This window comes from Idiotropiscis lumnitzeri, chromosome 16 (assembly GCF_059441095.1).
Source record: "Idiotropiscis lumnitzeri isolate Australia: NSW breed Sydney's pygmy pipehorse chromosome 16, RoL_Ilum_1.0, whole genome shotgun sequence".
NCBI lineage: Eukaryota > Metazoa > Chordata > Actinopteri > Syngnathiformes > Syngnathidae > Idiotropiscis > Idiotropiscis lumnitzeri.
This window is the reverse complement of record NC_142406.1, coordinates 7,509,347-7,527,327: the sequence shown is the minus strand read 5'-3', so window position 1 is coordinate 7,527,327 and position 17,981 is coordinate 7,509,347.

Here is a 17,981-nt window from a genome sequence, read left to right as displayed (position 1 = left end):
AATTATGGAATTATTTCGGCCATAAAAAGGAATATATAACACACCTCTGCCGACAGTGCCTCGCCTTTGTTGCTGCAACACAAGGTAATACAACAAACCTGTCCGACCATTTGAATCGCTATTACGAGCCTTCGTATAACCAGTTCAGACTCATTAGTGGGACCCGATGTAAAACCATCTACTCAAAAAACAATGACAGACGCCTTTATTATAACACCTTATGATAAGAAGTCGAAACAGCATCGACAAATCACAAATGCAATAACTTTTCACGTGCCAAAAGACACTGTGCAAGCAATACAACGGTGTCACAAAAGAGAGGTTTAAAAATGATCCCCACGCACGACAAAAGGTATGAAATGCTGTGGCGCACGTATTTCTATCAAGAGGCCATCCGAGAGCTGTATAATAAACAAAGCAAAGTCTTCCCAAACAGAACTATTTGAGTCATCTGGTGAAAGCTTTTCTAGTTTCAATATCGCAATGTACATCGCAGCCTCCCCAAAAATCGCAATGTAATTTTTTTCCAATATCGTGCAGCCCTAGTCAGCACCTCTGCCCTACACATTTGCAGCCACAACAGGAGTGTGCAACTGAGGGGCAGAAGGGTGCACATGTGGGTTTTGGGACAGGGCCATAGTCTCTCCAGTATGCCGTGTGCTCTTATTTGGGGCCTTCTTCCTTTTTGGGAGTTCTGATAATGAACACCCGAATAGTTTTGACAGATACATCAGCTTCAAATAACAGAACGCTTTTTCAGTGCTGAAAAAGTGTCAACAGGACCGGTTGTCGAAATGTCCATAGGTGGTTAGATTCATGTCAGAGCAACACATTTATTTTCTCTGCCATTTATTTGATTACTTTGCAGCTTAATCGGTTACACAGAGGAAATAAAGCCCCCTACACTGGAAGCAAGAGTCCAATTAAAGAAAAAAGTTGTAGTCATCAGGCTTTTGTATCTAATGACAGAAATTTCACCCCATGTAGATGAAACACATCAGCATCTTGACAACATTTTTGTTCCGCACCATTAATCTGCAGAAGCTTCCTTAGTCTGAAAAACAAAATGGAATTAATTAGGAAGATGCAGGAAACCAAGTTGAGGAATTAATAAAAGAGAGCATTGCTTCTTAATGGACACAAAACAAATGATGCCATTATTCTTTAAAAGGCGAGTTGACTCAGTGTGCAGGCGCTCGTTTCTGATTCAATTACAATGCAGGGAGAATGCTGTTCTCTACCTTTCTGAAATGAGGTTTCAATGAGAAAATATAATTAGGAATTATAATGGGGGATGGCCAATGAGAACGCTTTTACTCCGGAAACGTTACTTGTGTTTGAATAGCAAATCTTCTGCCAAGTTGAATATAAGAAATCAAGATATTACAAGCAATATATTTCACAATTCTATGCTTTAGATGTTACGAAAGCTTTTTGAAGAAGGTTTTTTCTCATATAAGGCCCTTGAAGGCCTCTTTGGACAAATGGTGGAGAAGAATACGACTGGCCCACCTGAGCAGCTCTGACCTCATGAATTCACATTTTCCAAAAGACATCCGCCAAAACCTCTTTAAAGTTTTTAAAGAATAAGACACTTTTTAATTTGTCCTTTCACATAAAAATCTCTGATTTATGCCTTTTTTTTGCCCCTCCCCTAGCATGCTACCTACCTAGCATTCAAGACCTTGCCTTGTTCCTTTGCTGCCAACAGCACACACACCAGCTGACAGACCTCCTAAGTAATGGAATGCATTTGCACCTGAGGATAAAGATAATGCTCCATATCTCAGACTCACTGAGAGCTCCTGCTTGTACGTCAAATCCACGAATATGCCAGAAGACCATGTCCATTTGACATCAGTACCAGCTTGTCATTGAAGGCCAAGAGGGACACGTGACAAACTACTCCCGGCCGCTGAGCTGTGCACAGCCATCGGGGTGCAACAAATGTTGTTGGGGTGACCTGGGTCAAGCAGAGGATGGATGAATGATGCGATGAGTCCGAGGGAGAAGAGGTCCTGCTTTACCTGAGGACAGTGAGACCTTCCTCTAATCTACTCTGTGGGGGGAAAAAATTGCAGAGCTCAATTTAAGACCTAACCCATGAAATTAACACCTCCAGCTCTCTTTTCTGATACCAAGAATGATTTCACAGAAGTACTATAGCCTCTTTAAAACTTTTCAAAGTGAGAGACACCCCTGAATTTATTTTGGGACTCATTTTAAGTGCCTCCTCTTCCACACGGAGGTTAAACATAGAAGAAATGTGCCTCATCTTTCACATGGAGCTTACACATAGAAGAAATGTGATGGTAGGAGCACTTGGGGGGGATACTTGGAATATTGGAGTTTAATTTTTTTTTGGAGTAAGAAAACGAAGAGGTCACCGTAGCTAAAGGGTGGAGCAGTATTTTAAGTGCTGTTCCTGAAACATTCTTCGCGTTTGTCTCTCCATCTGTTGCTGAAGTGCAAACAAATCCACAAATCATATTTCACATCCACAGGAAAATATTAGCAATAATAGAATGTCAACGGAAAATTGCATGACTGAAGTAACTGATTTTGAAAATGAATAAATAAATAAATCCCTTCGCACAAAATAGAGAACAGGACTTTACTTGAAAATCTAGGATGGGTGCAATCCAAATTACAGGACAGGCAAACACGTCGGATGCACCCAAAGAATCCTGGCATGTCAATTTTGATGAATTCTCAATTAAACAGAAATACATTTTTCACACGTGCAAATGCCGACGCGTACCATCACCTCTTAGGAATGATGAATTAAATTCACTCAATATATATTTGGTATGCATGATGACCTAAATTCCAATAAGATTTTAATAATAAAAGTGAACTTAGCATTCAAAATGTTCTCAGCGAAACATTTTCCACTTCTTTAAAAACTGAACATTTGGCATCAGCCCATAACAAAATAACGAGAAATCGGACGGCTTTTCAACGGGAATCTACGTCAACAATTAATTTATTCTGTTTGATTAGTGTACTGTATAAAATATATTATTTTAACAGAAATCATTTCAACATAATTTTAAAATATCCTGAACACGGGCAGTGATTCAAGAGCCATGTACGCATTTACTTCAGACCAAATGTGAAATATAACAACATGCCCCTTTGTCGCATGTGTGTTCACTGTTTGTATGCGGGTGGGAGTGACTTCAATTTGCTTCAAGTCAACAAGAAGAGGCGTCTCCAGTCAATCTGGTGACCGTCGGTAGTTGTGGTGGAAGCTAAATGCTATCTTGGTTGACGTTTAAGTAGTTGAAAACAATTTAATCAACTCCCAGCCGGTTAAGAAAGCCGGCTGAGTTGTATGCCTCCAAGACTCGAAAGTGTTCTGTTAGCCTCTCTCCCACCGCATTATTCATGGAGATTTTTTTTTCTTTTCATGGTGGATGGACTGGTGAAAACTAAGGACGGAAGCGCTTTAAAGGGACAGGGACGGAGGATGATTATTTTAAAGAATGAGGATGGTCATGGACGGAGGACGGACCATAGACCAAAGTAGAGAAAGAAATCACTTTTAACAAATGCCAGTGCATACAGTAAACACAATGTGTTCTTACTCAGTTCCACGACTCCATTCGGTGATCACCTCACATCCATACGAACCACAAATTGTCCAATTAAATATATTTTCCAAATTGAAAATTTGTACCAATTTGTACCATAAAAATAGATAAATAAATATCTTGGATCTGGTATTCTGGTCAGCATAGATTTCACTGCTTGACCTGTGCAGTGGCTATTGACAGGTTGTGGACATTAATGGACTCAAAAAGAAAATTAATACAACAATAGAGAAGTAAAATTTAAAATTTTTAAAACTTTTAATTTATTTTTTTGGGTGAATCAAATTTGCCAAGCAAACCAAAGAGAAATTGGGATCGAATAAAATACATCAAAAGACAAACCTTCCATAAGTGGCGTGATGACAAATACCAGCTGTGGATTTACATTGTACTACCAGAGCATAGAGAACCTTGTAGCATGACAATGCCGTCATTAAAGGATCCTTCGTCTGGCTGATTGCTTAATTATGAACAGCAAAGGATAAGGGTGAGGACTAAATAAAGAGCTGCAATTGTCAATATGGAGCATTCATTGATGAACCAATCACAGGTTCATCAAACGGCACATTTAAAGCAGTCCCTCAAACTCTCGCCTGAAGCCAACTGATGGCTGATTATTCCGAGAATTGCTGCCATCCTGAACAGAATTTCAATTATCCACTTCGGGAAAAAAAACATTGGCTGAATTTAAGATGTTACAAAAGGCCATTCATTGCAATCAGGTTAACTGATTAGGTTTTTCTATAGGGGATAAAACAGTCTCTTTAAATGGTCAACTCTTTATCTTTTCTCCATTGTTTAAAGGGATGCATTTGCGTTTGAAAGTGCTACACTAGAATTCCCTTTACAAGATACCTTAGACAATGAGAGCGTTAGATAGTGAAAAAAAAAAACAGAAATCATAAAAAAAAAATGTGGTAGTCAGTAACAGTTAGCTGTTTTGACCAAAAGAGGAGCATTGATGGGAATCATTCAATTAAGAGGGGAAAAAATTGAATCATGAGAAAAAAGCAACAACAAAAGAAACACTTGAACACACCACCAGTACAAAGTGAGACCTTGCTACACCTTTGGCTCACAGCCTCAGAAGCTTTAACTTCAACTTTCTCTGTGCTTTTGCCAGAACATCTTTGCAGGTTGGAACTTTGGCTTGAACTGTTTTCTTCAACTTCCACCAAAGATCTTCAATTGGATTGAGGTCAAAACTATTTTCGGGCCATGACATTGACCTCAGCTGTTTTTTCTACAAGGAAGATTTTAAAGGATTTTAATCTCAAGATAGATTCATTATCCATCCACCCATCCATGCTGGAGCCTATCTCAGTTGTCTTTGGGCAGTAGGCACACAGGTACACCCTGAACTTGCCAGGCCATCTTAGGGCACACAAATCTTGCACAGTCACACCTTGTGCCAATTTGCAGTGTCCTATTAACCTACCATTTATGTTTTTGGAATGTGGGAGGAAACCGGAGTACCCAGAGAAAACCCACGCAAGCACGGGGAGAACATGCAAACTCCACACAGGAAGGCCGGAGCCGAAATTGAACCCACGACCTCTGCACCGTGATGCCATCGTGTGAACCAGTCCATCACCGTGCCCAAGATGCATTATCGTCTTGAAAAATTATTTCATCAACCCCAAACATCCTTTCAATTGATGGGTTAAGAAAAGTGTCCAAAATGTCAATGCATCTATTGAAGATATGGATGTCTCGATTCGATAACGTGATCGAACCCAATCTCGGATTGGTTTACAGCTGATCAAAGATTGCTATCTTCTTATCTTTCTGAAATTTCATAGGTCACAAAGCAATCAGTTTGTCGCTGCCTGCCACAGACTCAGCCAAATTATATGTGCGTTCAGACCCCTAAAGAAAGCCTCACCACCTCACAACTTCTGCAATCTGGCTTATATCTCACAATCGCATTTTCACCCTGCAAGACACTTGTCAACCTCGTGTGTCTCATTCTCCTCAGGGATAAGCCTTGTAAAAAAATGACATACAACAGAAAACTAGTGATTGCTTGCATTCAATTCTGTTGGTCATTATGAGAAGCTTACGTATAAAATTCAGTCCAATGCCCCCTCAAGATTTGTGGTTGCTGCCTCATACATGCCTGTTTACACCCAGCCTTGTGAAGGCACCTCACTGAACGCCATAAGAGTTAGCGTCAGCTACGTTAGCAATTGTGACACGTCCAAATGACATAACTTCAAATTGGTTGATCCCCACTGGTTGAATTTTAACGAGGTCATATATCATTCGTGTCATTTGCAGACAAAGAAAGTCACATACATACCCACCAACTACGTAGCTGCGTGGACTCGCCATTTTAGCCTGCACACGGCAATGAATCACCATGTTAACATATTGTTACTCATTAGATAAATGAAATGCACTCTGACAAATAAATCTCTCATTTCCTTCTACATCAATTTCATTCTATATTAAAACTTAAATGTAAAAGGCCATTCCACAAATTGGTGCTATTTGTATTTCCAGGAAATAAAATGCATGACTGAATTCAATGAAAATGCATTTTTGTAAAGCATCCTGCACATTGACATGTATGGACTCGTGAACGGAGGCGTGCTAACTACTGATGGCTAGTCTAATGCAAAGCGATTGCATCAAACTCTTTACAATATACTGGCTGACACGTTGTTGTGATAATTAAATAAAAAATAAAAATAAAATACCTTTCTATATCCTTTGTATAGTATCGGCTCATTGGTGAACGTGTTCAAATAAAAACCTGAATAAAATTCCTGGCACACCACAAATTTGGCTATTCATCTTTAAAAAGTCACTACTTCAGATAACATTTGCACCTTGAAAAGCACCTGCTCAGAGCTTTTGATTACATCCATTACAAAAACCTCAAATGCGGTAATTTCTCCTCCACATCGCGTTCCGGTAGCTTGGAATAAATGTAAGCTTGCACGCCTCCAATATGTCATGAGCTGCCGTGCCTATCGTCCGTTCTATTAATATAAATGTCATGGCTATAGCTGTTATATTTTCAGATTTTATGCTAAAAACTCATGAAAAGTTTCAGGACAAAAAATACCTAAAATAAAGACTAAAGCACCCAATAAAATGCTTGACTAAATCTTGACTGAATTAAAATTAGGATAAGGTTGACTAAATGTGAACTTACTAGCGCAATTTATACTGGACTAAAACTGATAATTTAAAAATAGCTGATAAAACTAAAACACCGGTCCGGTTTCTGATGTCACCCTAAGACAGTGCTTCTCAAATAGTGGGGCGGGCTCCCCAGGGGGGCGCGGTGCGATGCTGAGGGGGGCGTGTGTGACCCTGGCGAACATGCTTTATCCCGCCGTACTACAATGAAGTGTAATTGCACCTCCACTCCACTGGTTGGCAGTAACGCTCTCCTTGCCCATTGTGCGCAGCGAGTAGTAACTCTATAGCAGGCATCACCAAATGGCGGACCGCGGTCCGAATCCGGACCGCGCGATGGTTCGGACCGGACCCATGACCGCTCTACGATGAATTTTTTTCAGGGCGCATTCGCAAACGTTGGCGCTGCAATTCTAGTTCATACGGAAAAGGCGTCACTGATTTGAGCCAATCAAATCTTTTGTTTACGATCCACTGCCAATTGCGCAGCAGACCGGAAGAGAGTGCTGCTGACAGTATGCCTTGCTAAAAAGTTAGCAAGGTCGATGCGTCTTGTTTTAAATGAATGGACGGAGAAATTAAGTTTCGTTCTGGATGCAGACGATTCAAAACCAGTGTGCATCATATGCTCCGAAACCGTCGCAACATTTCGAAGCACCACTACGAAACAAAGCACCGCCCTTTTGTGCAAAGTTATCCACTGAAGTTTGAGGTGAGCGCACCTAAAAACATCGAACTTCGAGTGAGTATAAGAGATTTTTACATTTTCATTTACAGCCCAGCGGCATGCAAACGAATGTTCACTAAAAGTATCATGGATTTTGAGGAAACATAAAAAAACATTCAGTGATGGGCAAGTTGTGAAGGAGTGCTTAAATGTTGTTGCACAAACATTATTTATAGGAAAACACAAAGCCCAGATGTGTGAAATAATCTACAAAATCCCAATGGCCCTGACTCCGTTCCAACCCAGATTTAAGTCACTGGCAGGGCAGTCACAAACTAATTTTTCTCATGAAGAGAAGTTAAAAAATATTCTAAAGAAAAAGTGGTGTCAAAGCTCAGTTTAAATTTGTTTTTCATGAGGACAGCCATTTTTATTGATTGTGTACTGAACATGTTGACCTGTTTTACTTGGATAAGTAGGCTTTCCGTTTCTTCTTTGATTTGAGAAAAAAAAGGCAAAAGATGTTAACTCAATGCTGAGCACTTGATATATTTCTGCAGGAGATATTTTACTGTTTTTTTCTGGAAGTGGCAAACTTAAGTTCTTGGAGCCACATTTTCTTGAATGTGAAATAAACGCCTTATATTTGTTTGACTGGCAAAGGTGTTGAATGGGAACATTGCAAAATATTTAGTATATAAGTGCGCTCTGTTGAAAATGACAAAATATTGAAACTAAAAATGTAAACATAGGCTAGACATTAAGCGAAGTTGGACTTTGGTTCGGACCTTTTAATTGGAAGAAATTTTAGTCGTGGACCTTTGTGACTTTTAATTGAATACCTCTGCTCTATAATGTAGGTTGGTTTTGCGATGAAAATGCTATTATTTATAGTTGAGAAACACTGCCCTAAGACGTGGGCTAGCGTAAGGATTTTGCCGATTAAAAGGGGAATTCCAGGCGCAAATACTTATTAACAGATTGTTCCAAAACAGATTGATGTTGAAAAAATAATGTCTATTTAATTTTTGTGCAAGGAAAATACATTGAGAGGTTTTCTTTTTTGTGGGAAAAGCTTGACATCTCAAAATATTATTTGGAGACAAAATCCCTCATTGGTGCAACTTTTTTTTTTTTAATCCATCAGCCAGGGGTGATTTTAGACTCAAAATATGCTGAGAGAAGAAGGAAAGAGGACATTTGGGGAAAAAAAATTGCGAAAGCATTTCTTGGCAAGGTAATGTATGCTAATTTCCCAACACAGTAAGCATTATGAATTCAACTTAATCTAATCATGCTTCATTTATTTATTATAATTATATTCACTTACACCTCTGTGCCCCCCCCTCCCCCATCTCATCTTGCTTTTTCTTTCTTCTGCAGTGATTAAGCTTTAACAGTTAATATTCACAATTCAATATACTTTGGGTAATTTAGTGGTATAGCTTATATCTTGGGTAATTAAGCGAGCCACCTGTTAGGACCAGACGAACTCCATCCACCGTTATAGAAGCCGCTTTATTTGAAATCAAGACGTGCATTACAATCTCAATTCCTCATGCATAAAAATTAGGTAATGGAGAGCAGCAGCATCATGATTGCGCATTTGACCCTATAATCCCGTAAGTGCTCACCAGCCTGGAAAGTTAACCTTAGTGACTTGTGCTGGTAAAAAAAAAAAAAAAAAGAATGGATGCAGACTCTTGTGGCTTTCCAACACTTTGCCATCAATTGCACACACAAACTCACACTTGCAATCATTGAATGAGAATCAGTCCCATGATGGCTGCCCAAAAGTCAGCCTTGTGTTTCTTCACTATGGTAATTTCTCTGTTTTAGGTCTATTAATAGATGGTAATCGACTGATTTCCCCCAACGGGACTAATAAAGTATGTATCTATCTGTCCTTCTATTCATCAATCTTTGCATTCACTATGAATTTTGCAATCAGTCGAAGAGCCGTTGATGAAGTCTTAATTAGTTCTTGGAGAAGAATATAACTTTTTCTCTCTACTCATGACACTGGGATCAACAGCAATTTAGAGAGAGAGATATTATATATATTATATCGACACATACAAATATGCACACATGAAGCATGCACATTCAGTGCCATTGGTCGGTCAATACAAGTGCATAACTTTCACGGACGGGTGGCAGTGTAGCGTGAATCCACTATGCAGTCACATTTACCTTTACCATTCTTAGTCTTTTGTTGTCTCATTACTGGGCCATTTCCCCATTGCAAAGAATGCTTCTTTCTTTTTTTATTTTTTTTATTTTACCCCTTTTGCTAGCTTGTGGATTTAATATTGGGCACTTTTTTACCTGTCCTTGCTCTTCACCCTTCCGCCTTCCTTAAACATAAGAATAATCTTCCGACATCCCTGCCTGTCTTCGTCCTTTTAAAGTACTTCCGTTGTTACTTTTCAGCAGTCCCCCTCGCCAAAAATAAATAAATAACAAGAGGCTAAAGTCAGATGTTTCCTAATTCCTGCTCGGGCTTCCTTCCTTGGGCTTTCTTAAGTATCTTGTGAGTAAATTTAAGAGTGACTGAGGCTGCGTGCTGTGGATTTATAAATATTGTTGTTTATAGAGCACTTAATACAGTTTGAAGTGCTGCATAGATATTTTGCTAAAGCCAGACTGGCAAAAATATTTCCAAATGTAAATCCAATTTGGGAAAGATGTAAAAAGTTCCCTGCTATCGCTTATCATGTCAGAAATGTGTCCCTTTTTGGGCTTTTTTTTTTAAAAGTAATTTCTAACACTTATGCGTGTCACATTTCACCGTCTCCATTGGTTGCTTTATTTGGTCTCTTTTCTGACCCAATGGAATGTGCTCCCCGTGCTCATTTGCAGAGGGTCATTGCCTTTTGCTCTTTATTAGCCAGATGCTTAATTTTATTTAAATGGAAGGCTGCCACTCCTCCTTCCAATCAGCACTGGGTAAGGGATGTTATGCAGAATGTGAAACTGGAAAACATCAGGTGTGCGCTCTCAACGGTTCCATCAGCAAATTCTATTAAATCTGGGACTCTTTAATAACATGCGAACAATTTACCTGGTCCGGAGCTGTAAATCATCAGTCTTGAATCATTTGTCTGAAATAATTTTTTACAATAGGTATGAGGTGCACGTGTCTGTCTTTTGTGTTTTTGACTTTTTTTGTTCCTTTTTGTTCTGTTTTTACATTTCTGGTATACACGTTTAATTTCATTTTGAATTTGAACTGTCTTTGTTGTGAGATAGTAAATATGATTGTTCGATTCTGACGCGACTGACCTCTAATAAAGTTCAGTTTAAGTGGCCCACTTGTGCTGAATCTGCGTTTGCGAATCTAAAAGTGTTATTTACAAACCAGCTTAAGTTGACCCATCAAACCCCAATTCTTTTTGTGGTTGAGGTTGACGATTCGGATTCGGGAGTGGGTGCGGTCCCCAGTCGACCAGAGGCTCCACCCCGTGCGCCTTCTTTTCCAAACGACTTACCCCGGCCAAAGCAAATTTAGGATTGTGGCGTCAACTACCTGCTGTCGGAATATTCATCCATCTCGCTACGATTGCTCCAAATGTTTGATTTTCTTCATCTAGCAACTAATTATTCATAGTTCTCTCAATCTCGTTTTTTGGCTTTTGGGTTATGTGATTGGTTGTTGCCTTTGCTTTTTGCAATCATTTTACGTTAGTTCGTTTTTTCTGGGCTTGTTTTTGCCAGCACCTTTTGTCGGCACTTAAATTTTTCTGTAAATACGTTAAATGTGTGAACTTAAATCCCTGTGCCTATGTTTGTGGGATTCCCTTCATTCGGGCAGGAACCAGAAATACGATAAATTCGAGAAATTTAGTGCCATCCAGGCTTTGATTACCTCTAGACAGGTCAAAAGTGTCCTCATGGAGAAAGTGTCCTTTTTGCTCTTGGGACAAACTGACAAACATTTACCATGCTTTCTGAAAATGGATCACAGGGGCAGCAAATGCAATGAAAACAGCAGGGTGCTCACAGTTATTCCCTGTGGAACACCACACGACAGTGGGTCAGACTGGGACTCAGAGCAACCAAGGCTGACACAGAAAGTCCTCCCTGTCAAATAGGATTTAAACTACTCCAGAGCGCTGCCACTAATTCCCATCTGGTGCTGCTAATGAGCCAACAGAATAACGCGATCCACAGTGTCAAACACTGCAGTCAGGTCCAACAAAACAAGACTCGCATTGTCTACAGTGTTAATAGCGAGGAGGATGTAATTAAAATCTCAAAACAAGGCTGACTCAGTGTTATGCAACATCTTAAATCCTGACTGGAACGATTCGGTGAATGAATGTTTGGAACGATACTCACTTCTAAGAACGGACATGCCCATCACTTGTTACAAGGTTATATCTTTTTACCTCCTTACTACCACAGTAATTCGCTTCACAAAAATGTTGTGCCCATTCATAACATGCTTTCATTCTTGAATATTTATGTGGTTAACACATTCTTCTTGCAGTTAGCATATTCCAAACATTAACTTCTATATGACACTCTTTTCACATTTTTCTATATTTTTACACAAATCACCCTCGTCAAAGCTGCGGCGACATTGTCAGGAAAGGCAGTATAGCAATGCTTTTCCTTCCCGTTTTCTTGATTCAATAGTCATTTGAAACTTTGGGTCTTGAATCATTTCAAACGACTGGCCTAGGCCTGGTGTTTGCTCTCCTCTGTCTCCATCTTCTCTCCTCCTCTCTCAGGACATCAAGGCAGATTTACTCCAGCTTATCTATAAAGGGCCAGGATGAGCCTCAGCAACTGAGCAAAACAATTACCCACAGCTGCTCCCTATCTGTCCCACCGTGAGCAATTCCACTTCGTTGACTAAAGCTAACACTCGCTTTCAAGAGGACACCAACGCATTCACAAATTCACGATCTGATTTTCAACACAGGTTCTCACAAGCCTGTTAAGCACTGTGTCCTGCTGACACTAAGTTGGTCAATGTCAATGTGCTACTTTTGCCTCTCATGTTGAATGTTATCATTTAATGGTAAGATAATTGCTTGGGGACAAAGTGAGCCAAGTATTCAGTGAGGACTGTAAAGCAGTTTTGGAAGCCAACAAATGAGCCACAATCAAAATAATTCAACTGAAAACTCTAGGAATGGATTACTCAACAAGACTAACACTTTCTTTGCAAATGAGGTGAATGATCATGACGCCAGCAGTGCAGTACTCTCTCATGCAAATCAGAGACTGTTCCGCTACCCCCGCTTCTGCGTGGTTTACTAACACAAGTATGGTTTTGTACTACCATGACGATCATGAGCAAAACAGTGCTCCCCTTAAAGGGGTGCTTCATTGATGTTAACATTGGCACTTATATAATAGGCTTGCATGTAAAAATGACATCAGTACTAAAATGCGCCCCCTACCCCCAAAAGACTCTATAGCAGGGGTGGGCAAACTTTTTGAATGGCAGACCACAATGGGTTCTAAAATTTGACAGAGGGGCCGGACCAGGAGCAGATGGATGGAGTGTTTTGGTAACCTCACCTCATTGGAGAAAAAAAAAACATTTAATTTAAAATGAAAGTGAATAAAAGCATTACTACAATTGACATGTCTTTGAAATGCCACAGTATTTCGAAAATAAAACATGAACAAGGTTTATTCATTTCATTTTTTGGATTTAAAGGCTGTTTTTGTGGTGAGATATAGAATAAATTGGCACGCCCCCTTTTGGAGCTCGGCTTGTTATTTTCTTTCCAGTTTCAGCATCTACAGCGCAGCAGAGAGGCATGTGAGGTAATATTACTCGAATTGTCAGTTCTGTTGTTTAAAACAACGACTGATCACCACCAAAATGCAACTCCACATTACTACTCTTGTCCACTTCAACCTGTGAAAGTATAAAAGCCTTCTGCACATGAGTTAAGATTTATTGACATCAAACGTGAGCTTACGTGATCACCGCCACAAAATCAAAAATACCATGCCGATCGAGTCTACCACTTACACAGGCTGAAGCGGACAAGTGAAAGAATGTGCACACGAACCCCGACTGGTTATATTTCTGGCATTTAGCTCAACTAAAGTCATGTAAATTCTGAGGAGGCTAGTATGGATCATAACTATGGACAATTTGGAGTGTTCAATTAACCCACAAGCATGTTTTTGGAATGTGGGAGGACAACGGAGGACCTGGAGAACATTGAGGCAGACGTGCTAACCACCATGCTGCCTGCGGCGTATATATAGTATATATTAAAAATTGGAATGTAATAGACAATATTGAGATTAATAAATTTCAGAAACCTAGTACATTCACACTGTGTTCATGTTTTGCTGTTTTGAGGCAGTCAAAGAAATCGAGTTAACACATGCATATTATTAAACGTTTGCTAGAGGCATGCAAACAGTTATTCTTTCGCTACTGATTAAATATGCAATAATCAAAATTATTATAGAGCAGAAATAGCTCTTGGGTGATAACCATTTTACTGTATGGAGCTTATATGCAATATATTTGCCACAGGCTTTGTCTGTTGTTACTGTAAAATGCGTTGTCTCATTTGGCGGGAGGATTAATATGTCTACTTCTTTAGCTGTAGAAAATATGTGAATAGGAAGACTGTGGAATTCAAAATAATCAAGAACAGAATTGTGACATTATGATGTATGCATATTAAAAATAAATTCACTGCAGAAGGTGCATGAGGAAGAAAGATGATATTGTGTGTATGCGGCTGCCTCATCAACTCCAGGGCAATACATTTTGGCAAATGAAAGATAAAGGGCACTTCCACAGCTCCTTGGGTTGAAAAAGTGCCTTCTTTTCCAAAGTATGCACAGAAAACAAACAATTACATTCATGACTGCCTTTATTTACTCTCATGATTGAGCAGTGCGGGCAGACAGGAGCAGGCAGATTAATTAGCTAGCGTCTGGAAACCTTTATTCTCAGAGCATTGTCACATTGATGGATAGCTGATTAAAGTCATTGAGATGGCTACGACTACGCAAGATCAAAACAGTCTAAAACAACCAAAATTGTACCTCAAGGGAAAAACTAAATGAAGAGATAACCTACAAATTCTTGTTTTGCTCTGGCAACTAGGTACGAGGAGCGCTTTCTTTTATTTGTGGCGTGGACACTGTGATGTGAAAAGAAGAAGAAAAGCAAATAATTGGCTTGAAGGCTAAAAGTGCATTGCATCATTCCAGCCATTGCGCAGATTGTCTGGCTTGTGTGTGTCTTTTGATGAGGTTGCTCATTAGGGCTCTATACAACCCAGTCTCTGGAAATATCACAGAATTAATTAAAATGATAGGATAGGAAAAAGTGGGCTGCCAATGACAGGACGGCAGAAGACCCGCATAATCATTGTTCTGATCAGAGCGCTATTGTCTGGCTGTGAATGTGCCTGTTGACAGCGGGCAGCATCTCTCATATGTTTATCAGAATTCTAGTGCCAGTCGCTTGTTTCCAGCTGCTGTTGATCGAGCATTCAGTTCCCAATGCTGTGAGGAAGTTCAAAGACTTCATTTACTTGCCAGAGTGTGGACACACACACACACACACACACCCACGTTATCACAGAAACAGCTCTCACTAGGGTCTGTTTTATCAGCTGGTTTTCAGATTTAGATTAGCAAGATTCTCACTGTGTTCATATCTTTCCCGTTTCTCACACATGCAGGCTTATTCATGTTGGACAGAGGAAAAACATATCCTCAAATTTCTCATCTCCCCTATTGTCATTTTACACACTTGAGACAGGTTAATCCTTGATCCTTAGTCGTTTATTAGATAAGATGAGATAACCTGTATCAATCCCACAATGAGGAAATGCGCATCGTTTCAGCAGTGATGCAGGTTACAGGAAAACAATAAATGAAATAGCAAGCAAGGAGGACACAGAAAATTGCTAAAGCCTATTAACCGGAGCTGGGCACTTGACCCTTTTTTGCCGATCAGTCCCCCGGCATCTCCACCCTCTGGCCTTATTCATAAAAATTGTCTGCCCCCACTCCTGGAAAGAAAAAGCGTCCGTACATGATGCCGCTGCGGGAGAGATGCCAACGTCAGAGGTTTACTTCAAGATCATTGTGTAAGAATAGACGTGAGACAGCAGCGTGCGTTCAAGCGTGCCTGTATTTCCTTATTCTGACATCACGTAACCCGCACCTCCCACCTGCTACTAGGACCAATACCAGTGGTAAGTGTTTCATCAAGCCAAAGTGGGTTAACGGTTTGACTTCCGCATTGTTCTCTCTGTCTGTGGTTTTGCCCCCCAACTCTTTTAAAGTTATGCCAAAGTAGCAGGTTGGAGGCACGGGTTGGTAATGGCGCTTTTGTCGTGTTCTGAGGAAATTTTTGCCTTTTGCCCATTTCACGAGTAGGTTGATCACACGCACAAGGGCCGATTCATGGGCCGGACTAAAATCCACTTCCAGACTTTGTTAATCAAGCCCTTTTTTAGAATTTGTCACCTCCCACCCCAAAATTGGGCATCCGGCCAGGCTAGAGGGTCGGACCGTTCCGCGCTCGGACTGCTCAGCTCTGCTATTAATAATATACTTTATGGTGACTAAACATTTTCTTTTGGCCAGACATGTCCCCTTGATTACATCGTGGTTTTATAAATTCCTGAAAATGTTCTTCTTTTTTTTTCAACGGAGCAATTAGCATGCGCATAATTTGACTTCACGCTTTGTGTGGCAAGTGAGGTGGAGGTTTTTCGAGCATTTTTTTCCCATGGGAGGTCCTCGCACCTGCCCGCTGCCTCAGATCTGCGGAACCAAATGCTGCTGGACGCACCGAGGACCAAGCCCAGCCTCAGGGGGCATCACGCCTTTTATGTTGCCGGTCCTTTCCTCTTAAATGACCTCCCATTGAATGTTATGCAAGCCCCCTCTCTGTCCACTTTTAAAATTCCTTTGAAGACACATTTTATTCTTTAGCTTTCGTCACAACATGCAACTGTTGCTGTTTCTGGTGTCCTTCTGGCATTCATAGTTTGTCTTTAATTTGCGTGCTAATTTCCCGCTAATTTATATAACACCATATGAAAAGCGCTTTGTTACAGTTCCAGCTGTTGTGAAATCCGCGATATAAAAAAAGTTGTATTGCATTGTATTGAATTGTATTGAATAAAGTTAATTTTGTCCTAATGGGCTTTGATACTGTTTCTACAGATGAAATGTGCATGAAGCGTTTCTACCAGACTGATTGGTACAACCGTATGCTACACACTGTGGCATTTTTGCCATAAAGACAGCAAATAACGCAAAAACTCATCAGTGTATAACGTATGGCACACTTTGATTACTAAAATGAATTACATTGTCATTAAATGTGGATGTTCCAGGACAACTGAGTTCACACAGTCTACAATTACAGTAAATTGCATTGAGTGATAATAACCTAATCATTTTTTTAACCATTTTTTAAATGTCTGCTTATTGAATGGAAAATACAGCACTCTATTTGGCACGTGAATTTGTAAAGCTGACTGTCAGTGCCAGCTATGAACCTCACTGCACGTCACTGCCTTGAAGGCAGAGGCATGGCATTGCTTGTAATAAAAAAATGCATGTTTGTTTGCCACATTGCATTTATCTATTAACACACAGACATAATGTAAACATCAATCAGAGAGGGTGAAAAAACTCATTTTTCAGATTGAGGGCAGGCAACACTAATAGCATCCAAATTGACACTGAAATAAATGCTTTTCCGCAATTGATGCATTGGAGGGGAAACATACTGGTATTTTACAAATATATATATATATATATATATATATATATATATGTGTGTGTGTGTGTATACTGTACAGATAGCACAACAATTGATGGAAAGGTGTGTCAGTACCTGAACACGATTGCCTCTTGAATTATGACAAACAATATACACTATTTGGACAAGAAAACATCAGTCCTAGATGACGAGTGCTGCTCCTGAATCTGTAATTGCATACTTTGAGAGAGAGATAAGCCGCAGTGCCCATATTTCAGATGATCTCTGGTGATAATCGTCAAAACTATACTGTAGACCACTGGGATTGATTAAAGCACTTTGTCATACCTATCTTGTTCAATGCACATTGATGATCTCTATCTTAACATGGCTTCCATTGGACGTGACCTTACATCTTTGTCTTCCATTATCTGCTTCAAACAAATTGTATGAGCATCTTTTTTTTTGCGGACAAGGATTTTTACTAAGATTTTGTGTGAGTGTTGTGCATTTCAGCTCAACGTCTACACCCACATCTGTATTAGAGGGCGAGCACACTTGTGCAACCGCATTAACTCCGATGTTTTACTTTCCCCCTTTTTTTTTTCCTCACTTGAGTAATAAAGATTATAGGCACTAATATCGATAATGGATTACCTTTTTTTTTTTATTTAACGAGCAATCTAACACATCAGTATTTCCAGACCAGTAATGGGAAAAAAATTAGATATAAAATTAACAAGTTTTGTTTTTGTGCTTTGTCATAGGGTGACTCACCAAAAACGTAACAATTCTTCCAAGATAACGTCATCTCATGGAAACGCCAACTAATAAATGGCAGCAT